The sequence below is a fragment of the Marmota monax genome, unplaced genomic scaffold (assembly GCF_021218885.2).
Source record: "Marmota monax isolate L192 unplaced genomic scaffold, Marmota_monax_Labrador192_F-V1.1 WCK01_AAM20220418_F8-fsc00133, whole genome shotgun sequence".
Taxonomy (NCBI): Eukaryota; Metazoa; Chordata; class Mammalia; order Rodentia; family Sciuridae; genus Marmota; species Marmota monax.
In genome coordinates this window covers 3,050,190-3,060,739 of record NW_026694821.1, presented here as the reverse complement: position 1 = coordinate 3,060,739, position 10,550 = coordinate 3,050,190, and the positions used below count along the sequence as shown (strand labels likewise).

Genomic DNA, 10,550 nt, shown 5'->3' with positions numbered 1-10,550 from the left:
CTTCCTTGTGTTGTTAAAAGCTCCTAGGGCAGATGTTTATTATATACAGTGAGAAAAAAATTATTTGGAAATATCCAAAGGATGCATTACTAGATCTATATGCTAGAATGACCTTTCTTTGCTTTACCTTAAAAGCTCAAAACAATCACCCATGATGAAAACTGGGCTTCTAATACGTATCTATACACATTAACTATTCCATAAAAAAAGCTCAAAACAATTATATGCAACCCATTTCAGTCCTGTAATAATAAAAAAATACATTAACTAAGTGGCATGTTAACTGACTTGTGGCTAACAAGTCTCTATAATGAGCCAGTGACACTCAGCAAGGGCTTAGAGAAGGTTAACTGCCCTGAACCACTGCTGAAACTAGTACTATTTTTTCTCTCTAGAACATAGTAGCACTTACTGATGTAACCTAGTTTGCCAATTTTTTGATAATAAGTCTATACATTTCTCTTACTATGACTCAAAAATGCCAAGATTCTAAGACAAGGAGAAGCTTTGGTTGATAAGAACCTCCGGCCAACAGGGCATCAGAGAAGACATATCCAATGGGTACTGAGAAACAAACAGCCATACTTGGAGAGGGTCCAGGACCATCTGGTGGATTCTCTTCAGTGTTTCAGAGATCTGTTCTAGTTTTTGGTTGCTGTGCAACAAATACCCTAAACCTAGTGGTATAAAACAATAGTCACGCCTTATCACCTCTCAATTCTGGACTCAGGTAGTTCTTTGGGCTTTCCTTATTTGCTTGTGGTCAGATGCTGGCTGGAGCTGGAGTCATCTAGAAGACCTCCTCACTCATATGTCTGGTGGCTGATGCTGCCTGGGATTTCTCACAGCAGAAGCTTGCCAGCAAGAAGATTCCTGAGACAGGTAAAAGGCTTTTCTAATGAAGTCATAAAGCATCACTTCTGCTGTACTCTAATTACCTAGAAACGAGTGACACCCCATACTCAAGAGTGAAACTGACACCATCTCTCTTAATGGGAGAAGTGTCAAAAGAACTTGCAGGCAGTTTAAAACCATTAGTCTACATTCTAGCCCGATGCAGCCTTCCCTGCAAAACAGTCACCTCTTCCAAGATTTCCTGAAGTCCTCTTAACCCATCAGGATTAAGCTAGTGCTATAGGACCCCGTGTCATGTAAACTGGCTCAGGGTACAGAACCAGTCCCTCTGGTGAAGTTTCCCAAGTACTAATCCTCACTATCTTTAGTTCCATAACTAAGGAGACAAATTGTGTACTCCTCTTCATGCACCCAACATTGGTGAGCTGCTGGGATGGAGGTGAGCAATCTGATATTTTTCAAGGGGAGGCACATAATAGACATTTGTTCATAACAATTCTGAAATACTTTTGGATCCAGTTCTGTTCTTTGGGAACACTCCAATTTTTGCCTCTCAGTTCTTGGGCCTGCCCTTTAAATTCTTTCCTGTTCAAATAAAAAATGTTGTCTGGGATGTAGCTCAGTGGTAGACCACTTGCTTAGTATGCAGGAGAACCTGAGTTCAATTCCCAGCCCTGCAAAAATAAAAAGCAGCTAGAGTTTGCAGTTGATTATTTGTAGAAGTTGAGGGTTCAAAGGCTATTTTTCATTTTTTATTGTTTTCATTCCTACTAGTCTAAGCTGTGGTATGTCTGCCAATATAATTATCTAAAAAACTTGTGGTTTACTGTGAATCTTACCAGGGATTTACTCCATTACACAAATTCCAAACCCACAAATCTCTCTGGGACAAGCTTTCCTACCTTGAGCTCTTTGTAATGCTGCTTTGGGAGAAGGCCATGAAGGTTCTTAAGCCCTCTCCTTCACCTTTTATTAAATGGGGAGGACCAATGAGGCATACACTTGGAAGGCCTTGTCTGTATGTGTGCAGTGCAGGAATGAAGCCGGGGCCTCAAACATGCAAGAAAAGCACTCTTACCACTGGGTACACCCCGAGCCCGGTCTTTTGAAAGGGTCTTTGGGGCTTCATCTAAAATCTCCCTGAGGTCTTCCAGACACACCCTTGGCTTCATGTTCAGATGTTTTCCTGGGTTTGTTCTCTGGACAGGAGCTATTTCTTAATTTCAGTGTCCTTTGCCATCTGGGCAGGCTTGGAATAAGAATGTTAATAACAATTTTAAAAAGTTATCAAGTCTTGGTTCCTTTATTTAATAGTGCTTCAGCTTTTCTTTTTATTTCAGGCAGATAGAAGACATGTTGCCCTTCAACAATCTGCCTGGAGACCTGAATAGTTATTCTTTGAATTACTAGACACATTTCTTATTCACTATGATATTGAATGTGGTCGTGTTGCAAAAATCTTTGTTGTGACATAGCAAGAAATCCTTTCCTCCAAATTCCAATAACATTTTCTTCATTTTACTTTATGCCCTGACAGGCCCTCAAGATCCATCAGGCTTCCACCAAGTTTCCTCAGTTTTGCCAATTTCCACCTGTTGCCTAGTCACAAACATATCAGCGTTTTGTAATGGCAGGCCCTACTTAGATAATAACCTATGCCATAATCTCTCAGTCCTGCATGCCTGCTGACCTCAGCTGGGATTTCCACTCCACTTGGAGCCTCATGCAATTGCAGCCAGATGGTTGGGTTTGGAATCTTGAAGTCTTCCTTGCAGGACTGGTGGTTAATGGAGGCTGCTGGTTTGGATGCTCACAAGCAAGCCCCTCCACAAGACCTAGGATTCCTTGCAGCATACTGACTGCCCAGCAAAAGCAATCCTCCCAAGACAGCCAGGTAGAAGTTGTATTGCTATTTCTAACCTAGACTCCAAAATCACAGAGCATCATTCCCACAGCATTCTACTATTCAAGGAGAAAAAGTACACTCTACTTTTGAGGAGTATTGGAAACTTCTATGCACATCATTAAAAACCTCCTGGCCTCTGTTCTTTTCAGTCATAAAGGTATTTGAGGTGTGTCATGCTCACAACTGAGGAAAGAAGTCTAGGACAGTCAAGTCAGAGAGCACATTTAGGTTCTAGGGCTTAACTTATTCATTTTCTGTGACCTTCAGCAAAACACCTGGTCTCTCCAAGCCAACTAATTCATCTGATTCTACAAATATGAAAGTGTAATTTCCAATAAAGGGAGTTAGTACAGGTGGGCTAATGAGAACATACCTGCCTTTTAAAATTTTTATTTAATTATTTTATTTTAGTTATACATGACAGTAGAATACACTTTTTGTATGATACATCATATATAATTCTCATTCTTCTGGTTGTACATGATGTAGAATTACACTGGTCTTATATATGTACATAGGGAATAATGTCTGATTTATTCTACTATTCTTCCTACCTCCATAACCCTTCCCCACTCCTCAATCCTCTCTACCTAAAGTAACTTTATTCTTCCTTACAGTGCCCCCCCCCCCAATTGTGAATTAGCATCCGCATATCAGAGAAAACATTCAGCTTTTGGTTTTTTGGGATTGGCTTATTTCACTTAGAATGATATTTTCCAGCTCCAACCCAAGTAGCACTGATCATTAAGAGAGTTGGTAATACCATTTGTGGCTGACAAAAAATGTGCAGAAAGTTTTTTGAAACATTCTCAGCACATAATGTTTTCAGAGTGAGAAACTCTGGCTTGTGACCAAGCCCACTGTAAAGCAATGACAATTTTAAGCTGAGGGGGATATATATTCTTTGGTTTAAAAGTTAACCAGCCTAAATATAAACTTAAAAGTCTATTCAAGAAGACTGAACATCCCTCCCCATTCCTGCATTATCATGTCAGCAAAAAAAAATACTATTTGGGAATGGTGAAACACATTTTTTTTAGTGTCATCCAAGTATAAACCACTGGGATAGGTACATATATATTTCATTTCCACCTAATGGCTTAAAGGCTACTACATGAGATCACACAAGTGTGTAGATAACTATAATAAATGGCATTATGCTAATGAGCATGACTCAGTTCTTAGAAATGATGAGTTATAAGAAGGGAGGGTTCACAATAGGTCAGCACAGGGAAGAACAGCCTCTGTAAGCAAGGGCATTTTGAGAAAGCCCTTGTGGAAATGGTAGGACATTCAGAACCAAAATGTGAGGGAAAAATAATCTCAACATTTATTCCCCTGGATCACTACAAAAGTCTGTTGAAGAAATACTTTCAGTGGGGCTTAAGATACATGGAAATAGGTGACTGAAAAGATAGTCTGAAACATTAAGAGTCTGAAACATTGAGTATTCAGGTGTTAAAATTTCCTAAGCTCAACTATAAAGTAAGTGCCTCAATAAAACTGTAAAAATCCAGCTCTAAATTCTCTTCAAAATGACCTACAAACTAGGAACTGACAACTCCCCTTGACTAAGCATTAAGGTTTTCATTGTCTGCCTTTGGAGATATGGGGCTCCCAAGGACATTGACCCATCTGTCCTCTCCTTTCACTTTAACCTCTGAGTTTTCTAGGATCAAGAAAGCATCCTATTAATATAACACATCCTCACTGATCATGCTAGCAAGACAAAAAGGAGCTGATACTTTTGATACAGGAATTCCCTAGACTGACATCTTAACTTCTGTTTTTGCAACCTCTCTTTCAAGTTTTGGGAGCCAGGAAACCTGATCATCATAAACATAATTTCAGTTCAGTTGCCTCCCAACGGTTTCTTCTTGGGCAAATCACTTAACATCCCCAAGTTTCCCCATAGTGAAACTGGAGTTTGAGATGAAACCAGATTTTCCATTTTTGCTGGTGGGTAGGCTCCATCTAAATTATAGGAATCTACTGCTGATGAAGCCGGCTTTAGTGGTAGCAGCTATCACACATTGAAGTGGCGCTGGGGTCAGTTCCCAGAACTGCAGCCAGAAAAGCCAGATTAATCTCCATTACTACTGAAGTCACCTGTTGCAGCTTTCAGTGGTGGGCTATGAACCCCCACACCTAATCTAGTATTGCAGCAGACCCCAGCAGCTTCCTGCTGATTTCTTCCTGGGTTCTTGTTCTAGGATTGCAAGAAACCCAAGGATAAAGAAGGTGAGAGTGAAAGGAGTAGGATTTGAGAAGAAAAGCAGCAGATCTCTCCCTGGAGAAGGGACCTGATAGCCCGTTGCCACCCAAGTGTACCAGTCTAGAAGTTAATTAATGTAGCTATCAGGTAGGGTGCTGGTCTATAGCCTTCATTCAGGTCTGTCCAGTCCTATCTTTCCCTGTGGACACCCTCCCCCCCAGGTTAATTTTATATAGTGGTCTTTACATTTAAAGAAAAGCCCTTTTTTGGCTTTTAAGTGGCTGCCTGTTTTACTATCTATCCTTTTATTCAGTATTAGTTAAAATGCCTATAATCCCAGTGACTGGGGAGGCTGAGGCAGGAGGGTCACAAGTTTAAGGCCATACTTGGCAACTTAGAGAGACCTTGTCTGAAAAACAAAAACAAAAAAGCAAAACCACAAATAGGACCAGGGATGTAACTCAGTGGTAGAGAGCCTCTGAGTTCAATCACCAGTACCAAATAAATAAATAAATAAAATCCTTTACTGAGTTTTTGTAAGGATGAACCAAGATAACTTACTTGGCATGCAGGTTGACACAGTGAATGCTCAAATAACAGAGCCATCACTATTATTGGCATAATCTCATTAATATTAAAAAAACCTGATAAGAATTAACATAAAGACTGATGTGAACAGCTTCACTCATAGTCGTACTTTTAAGATAGTTAGGTATAGTCAATCTACACACCATATTTATATTAATTTATATTCTTCTATTGCCTTTTTAATTTATAAGTCCAGATACACTGCTAAGCATGTTAGTTTCTTCCACACACCAATAGAAATTAACATACTGAAAAAATACTGCAATAATGTTTCTAAAGCCAGTCATTGACTTTAAGTATTTAGAAATGGCTCTTATGTTCCAGAATCTGTTCAAGGTGCAGGGGATATGTGATGAACAAGACAGAAGGTCCCTGCTCTCATGGAGTGCACATCCAAGTGGGAGAAGAGACACTAAATAAGCAGACAGGATGAGGTGAGTAATGATAAGTGCTAGTAAGAAAGGAACAGGAATCAGAATAATGGGGGTGGTCATCTTCTTTAGATAGAAGTACCAAAGACTGACAGATTTTACATTTATTTCATTCTTCCACAATAAGTGTTGTGAAATCAGGGACTTTTGATAGTTTTGAGCACTATCATATCCCTGGGACTGAAATACTACCCAACACATAACTGGCACTGAGTGAGCTAAGTAATGAGAAGTCTATCATATTAAGGTTGTGAAGGAAGTAAGTACCTTTCTTGAATGTTGAATCAACTATATATTTTTTTATTCAATGCCTTTCTGAGGAAGTGACATTTATATGCAGATTTAAATAAAGACCAGCCAAGAGATTTGGAGGAAGACCATAAATATTATCTTTAAAAAAAAAAAATCTATCTTGCTTTTCTTTTTCCAGCATTGACTCAGTGGGCCTAAAAAAGCTTTAGTAGTGGATCTTCCAAAAAATAAAGAACAAATCCACTTGTTAAGAAACTTATTTTAAGTATTTTATGGAGAATCAAAAGTTCTATAAACTTATAATAGATGAATTAAATATTTAAATTTTTAAAGAATGAGATTATATATATAAAGTACTTGGTGAAAAACTCGAGATGGGTTAAACTCTTTTAAGCTACAAAGGTCAAAACCCAGAAATGCAGCTTTCCAATTTAGGCCTGGCAGAATGACTCTCATCAAGAGGGGTGGTGAGAAGACTCATGTGCCATTCATGAGGTGGTGACCCACCAATACACTAATCAACATTTACAAGTGCACCTACACAGACTTTAAGAAGCATGTTGCTCAGTAGTACAGCTTGTGACTAGCATGTGTGAGGCCCTGGGTTCTATCCCCAGCACCAAAGGGTGTTATGGGGGTGGAGAGAGATTGATTTCCAGAAATTTGCCATGAAGACAGGGATTCCACATGTGTACAAGGATCCCAGGCTCAACAATGCTGTCCCATACCACACTGTTATGTTAAACACTAATCAGTGCCTAGGAAAGCTTGCAGTGAGAAAAAGGTCTCTAAAAGAAGGTATAAGAGAGAAATGGGAAGGGGGAGCTGGCCACTTCCCTTATCTCCAATCCTTGGGAAAGGATCTGAAGAGAGTGACCTTGGTTGTAAAGGAATATACTCATAAAACATCCAAAGAGAGTCACCTGCACAGTGGGCATGCAAACTATAATATATTTCCCTAGCTTGTAGGCACTGTGCAGCTCTCCATTATATCCTGGCCTGCTGCTGGCAAGGAGTGAATAATAAAATGTTCAAACCTCTCTGACAGTCCTCCAAGTTCTTTCTTTGGGTCTGAAAAACAGTACACTGGGGGGCTGTGCAGTCCCGGGGTTGAACATATATCCATGTGTTTCTGTCCAGAAAAATATAATGAGGATGAATATGCACAAAATAGGTTTTATATTTTACACAATTATAACCACTTTCAAAAATCTAGACAATGTGGATGAGAATTATCTGGTGATTATAAAAACAGTGTTATACATCAAAAGCAAAACAAAAACAAAGGCAAAGAATGTGATAATGTTTACAAAATGTACAGATGCTGAACAGTAAAAAAAATTAAGAAAAAATTCAAAGACAAAATATAAGCTGAAAAACACATTTGCGACAGAAATTTAATAGTTTTAATGTTAAAAATATATAAAAACTGTTAAAAGCAACAGCCCCAAATAGAATATAGCCATAAACAAGTAATTCACAAAGAAATGGTCAGGATACTAAAAAAAAAAAAAAAAAAAAAAAAGATGTTCAACTATAGTCACAATGACAAAAATGTAATGAAATCTGACTTTTTTGCTTATTAGACTAATAAAGATGGGAAATTATTGACAAAAGTCAGTTTTGCCATAAGAATGGGGAAACTTGGAACTCATTCTATTGGTGTGAAGTATAAACTGGAAACAACTTAAAATTTCAATAATGAAAGAATGCTAATGAAAATGAGTAAACTTCAATAGTGGTATGATATTATCACCAAAACAATAAAGTAGAACCATATTCACCAAATGGTAACAGTGGTTATCCATAAATAGAGGGATTTGAGGTGGCATTGTTTTTTAATTGGTTAAGTAGTTACATATTTACTTTCTGTGTGTGTGGTGCTGGGACTGAACCCAGTAACTCACACATGCTAGGCAAGTGCTCTGCCACTGAGCTACACCCTCAGCTCACATATTTACTTTTATATTATCCCAAAGAAAGGTTCTTTTCGAACACTGCACTGATTTGACCTACCAATTCAAATACCAGCACCATGAAGTACAGGTTTTCAACAAATGGTGCTGGAATATTGGAAATCTGCATACACCAAAAAATGCAGTTAGATCCTTATAACTCAAGTCATGTACAAAAGTTAACTTCAATGTATCAAAGAACTACATGTAAAGAGCTAGAATTATAAAACTGTTAGGAAAGAACACAGGTGTAAATCTTTGTGACCTTTGCTTAGGCACTAGTTACTTGGATGGAACCTGAAGTACAAGCAGTGAAGGAAAAACAAAACCAAACAAAACAGATAAACTATACTTCATAGAAACTAGAACTCTTTTCTGGGTGCTGGGGATATAGCTCAGTGGTAGAGTGCTTGCCTGGCACCCATGAGGCCCTGGGTCAGATTCCCATGACTGCAAAACAAACAAAAAACTTTTTTTTCGGCAAAGGCCACTATCAAAAAAGTGGCCTTTAAGAGATTGTAGAAAATATTGCAGATCATGTTAGAGTCTAGAACCTGGAACACCAAAAGAATCTTAACACTCAACATGAAAAAATAATTTAAAAATGAGGATTTAAACAGACATTTCTCCAAAGAGATGAACAAGTAGCCAATAAGTATATGAAAAGATGCTCAACATATTAATCATTATGGAAATGCAAATCAAAGGCAAGAGACACAACCTCCAACTAACAGGATGGCTATAATACAACACGGACAATTGATAGTTTTTGGCAAGAATATTGAGAAACTGGAATCCTCAACATTGCTGTTGGGAATGTAAAATGTGCAGCAAAAAGACTGGCAGTTTTCAGAAAGTTAAATACTCTTAACTTATGACCCAACAATTCTTCTCTAAGGTATACACCAGAGGAAAATAAACATACATTTACACAGACTCCTACAATAATGCTCATGGCAGCATTATTCATAATCACCAAAGAGTAGAAGCAACCTAAAGGCCCATCAACAAAATGTGTAAGATCCATGCAGTGGAATGTTATTCTACCATGAAAAGAAATGAAGTGATGGTACATGGATAAACCTTGAAAGCATTATGCAAGATGAAAGAAACCAGACATAAAAGACCATATATTGTATGATTCCACTTACTGAAATGTACAGAATAGGTAGATCCATATGGACAGGAAGTAGACTAGTAGTAGCTGGAGCAAAAAGGGAAGGGGGAAATGAAGAGTGACTGCTAAAAAGCATAGGGTTTCTTTTTGTTTGTGGTGCTGGGGATTGAACCAAGGGCCTTTTACAGGGTAAGAATTCTACCACTAAGCTACCTCCCCAGCCTAGAGGTTTTTTTTTTTTTCTTTTAATTTGTTCTTTTTAAATACATGACAGTAAAAGTATTTTGATAGATTATACATACATGGAGTATAACTTCCCAATCTTATGATTATACATGATATGAAGTTACACTGGTCATGTATAGAGTTTCTTCGTAAAGTGATATAAAAGTTGCAGAATTAGTGGTGATGGTTGCACAGCTTTGTGAATACACTATAAACACTAAATGACACACTTCAAAATAGTGAATTTATGATACATGTATTATGTCCAATTATAAATCAATTATTAAAAAGTTTTAAATTGTAAAATATATATAAATTTTAAAAAAGAATGATAGCAAACTTCTTGCCTACAGCTATGCAAGACAGAGAATGGAGCAGTTAGGATCTAAAGTGCTGAATGAAAATATCTAGAATTCTATACCTGGTAAAAATTTCTTTCCAAATTGAAGGTGAGGATTTTAAGATTTACTAGCAATCTATAGTAATCTAGTCACTGAGACATTAGCATAGGTGTAACAGACCACACAGGTTAACAGAAGAGAAAAAGCCCAGAAAAAACCCACATAGTTTTCAATATGCCAAGTTAATAGGGAAAATATACTAATTTAAACTAATATTCTTGAACAAACTGAAGAATCATGTGGATAAACATAAAGCTCAACCTTTATGCAACATACAACAATTTACGTGAACTATATCACAGATCTAAATATAAGAGCTAGATAAAGAATCTTTGTGACCTTGCAAGACAAGAAAGAAAAGCCAGGCACAATGGCTCACGCCTGTAATCCTGGCAACTCAGGAGGCTGAGACAGGAGGACCACGAGTTCAAAGTCAGCCTAAGCAAGGCGCTAAGCAACTCAGTGAGACCCTGTCTCTAAATAAAAAAACAAAATAGGGCTGGGGATGTGGCTCACTGGTCGAGTACCCGAGTTCAATCCTCAGTATCAAAAAAAAAAAAAAAAGGGAAGGAAAGCCTGACCCTCCCCAGTGTTATTTTTCTGCC

The 10,550-nt window shown here is 37.9% G+C and overlaps 1 protein-coding gene across 1 annotated transcript in view; it reads left to right on the top strand.

The window, feature by feature from the left end:
- Positions 1-7,781, top strand: part of Nod1 (nucleotide binding oligomerization domain containing 1) — a 79,116-nt gene extending 71,335 nt beyond the window's left edge. The window contains exons 13-15 of the transcript XR_009225094.1: positions 768-882; positions 2,393-2,749; positions 5,889-7,781. The gene's annotated coding sequence lies outside the window, so the exon portion shown is untranslated. The remainder of the gene's footprint in view (positions 1-767; positions 883-2,392; positions 2,750-5,888) is intronic.
- The last annotated feature ends 2,769 nt before the right edge of the window (positions 7,782-10,550 follow it).